Here is a 2,500-nt window from a genome sequence, read left to right on the forward strand (position 1 = left end):
ACTTTCTTCCCCTTTTGGGCTAGACTCGTTTTTCCCCCTTTCCCCCGCCTCCCTTCTGCCCACTCCATCCTTTTCTCTCCCCTTTTTTCTATACCCCCCTTTTTCCCTCCCCCTTTGTCTACACCCCCACCCTCCTTCCTTCTTTTTCTATACCCCTTCCCGCCCCTTTTCCCCCACCCCCATTTCTCTTAATCCTCTTTTGCCTTTTCCCCTTCCCTTTTTTCTTTATCAAATCCCTCTATCCTTTCCCCTCTTTTCTTTCTTTACCCCCTCCTGTCCCCTCCCCAAACCGTTTCTAAAACCCCCTTTTTATTACCCCCCAAAGCCTTCTCTACTTCACCCCCTTCTTCCCCTCCCCTCGCCCACCCAACCCCCCTCTTGCGGCTATGGGGGGTTTTTCCCCCAAACAGCCAGCCTACACAAAAGGCTTTAGTCCAGTTCCTTTTGGATGCATGCGGAACGGGCTGTTATAACCTAATTTTAAAAATGCCGGCCCACGCGTTCGAAAACCCCTCGTACGGGAAACGGGCGAAAATTTTTGGGGGAAAATTTGGGGAAAGATTTCGTTATTTGGGGTGATGAAAATTTTCGAATTGGTCGGTTTGCATCTCTGACGTGTTTTTGCGGTTGCTTTTTTGCGCTCGATTTTCTAAAAGTGTGTCTGTGTGTGCTTTTGTGTGATGTGTTTTTTGGTTTGTGGTGTGGTTTTGGTGTTTTGTGGGTGGTGTGTGTGTGTTGTGGTTTTGTGGTTGTGTGTGGTGTGTTGGGGGTGTGGTTTTGGGGTGTTGTGTGGGTGTGGTGTGTGTGGGTGTGTGTGTGTGTGGTGTGTTTTGTGTGTGGGCGGTTGCGGGGGGTGCGCACATATGTCTGTGGTTTTTATGAGCCTGATGTGTAAAGAATTTGTATGAAAAAAAGTGATATATATTTATCATACATAATTTGAAAACCCATGATAAAAGTAAAAAAAGTTTTTGTCAGCGCGGTTTGTTTTAAAAACAATTTTCGTTTTTTTTTAAGGAAAAAGGATAAAACTTCCGAAAGGCGAGGGCTGGGGAATTTTAGAAAAAAAAACAGATAAAAGGAAAGAGAGGAGGAGAGAGAGAGAGAGAGAGAGAGGGAAAAGGGAGAGAGGGAAAAGGGGAAGAAGAAAAAGGGGATGGGAGAGGGGGAGAGAGAGAGAGAAAGAGAAGAGAGAGAGAGGAGAGAGAAGAGAGAGAGAGAGAGAGAGAGAGAGAGCGGAAGAGAGAGAGGAGAAGAGAGAGAGGAGAGAGAAGAGAGAGAGAGGAAAAAAGGAGAGAGAAGAGGAGAGGGAGAGGGGGAAAAGAGGGGGAAAAGGAAAGAAGAAGGAAAAAGAGAGAGAGAGAGAGAAAGAGGAAGAGAGAGAGGAGAGGGGAGAGAAAAGAGGGGGGCGAGAGAGAGAGAGAAAAGGAGAGAGAGAGAGAGAGGGGAGAGAGAGAGAGGAGAGAGAGGGGGCGAGAGAGGGGGAGAGAGGGAGAGAGGGCGCAGGGGAATTTTGAAGAAGAAGAAGAGAAGAGGAGAGAGAGAATAGGAGGAAATGAGAGAGAGGGAGAGAGCAAAAGGGGAGGAGGAGGAGAGAGCGAGAAGAGAGAGAGAGGAGAGAGGGAGAAAAGGGAGAGAGAAAAGAGAGGAGAGAGAGAGGGGAGGGGGAGAGATAAAAGAAAAAGGAAGATGGAGAGAGAAGAGAGAGGAGAGAAAAGAAAGGGGGAGGGGAGAGAGAGAAAAAAAGGAGAGAAGATAGGAAGAGAGAGAGAGAGAGAGAGAAAGGAGAAAAGAGAGAACAGAGAGAGAGGGGAGAGAGGAGAAGAGAGAGGAGAGAGAGGAGAGATGGGGAGGAAAAGAGGAGAGAAGAGGGGGAGGGGGAAGAGGGGGAGAGAGAAAAGAAAAAGGGGAAAAATGAGAGAAAAAAAAGAGAGAGAGAGAAAGGGGGAAAGAGAGGAAGGAGGAGAGAAGAAGAGAGAGAGAGAGAGAGATTTTGAGGAGAGAAGAGAAGCCCGAGAAAAGAGAGGGGAGAGAAGGAGAAAGAGAGAGATGACCGACGAGAAAAGAAAGAGGGGAGAGAGAGAGATGAGAGGGGAGGAGAGAGGAGAGAGAGAGAGAAAAGAAAAGGGGGAGGAGAAGGGGAAGGGGAGAGAAAAGGAGGGGGAAAGAGAGGAAGAGGAGAGAGGGAGAGGGGGGAGGGAAAAAGAGAAAGGGAGATAGGAGAGAGAGGGGGAGAAAGGGGGGAGAAAAAGGAAGAGAGAGAGAGGGGAGAGAGAGAGAGAGAGAGAGAAGAAAAAAGAGAAAAGGGAAAAGGAAAGAGAGAGAGAGAAGAGAGAGAGAGAGAGAGAGAGAGAGAAGGAGAGAGAGGGGGAGAAGAGAGCAGGAGAAGAGAGAGAGAGAGAGAGGAGAGAGATTTTTTTTGGAGAGAAAAGAGAGAAAAGGAGGGAGAGAGAGAGAGAGAGAGAAAGAAAGAAAGAGGATAGGTATATAGATAGATAGA

Source organism: Penaeus monodon, chromosome 2, assembly GCF_015228065.2.
Source record: "Penaeus monodon isolate SGIC_2016 chromosome 2, NSTDA_Pmon_1, whole genome shotgun sequence".
In the NCBI taxonomy this organism is placed as follows: Eukaryota; Metazoa; Arthropoda; class Malacostraca; order Decapoda; family Penaeidae; genus Penaeus; species Penaeus monodon.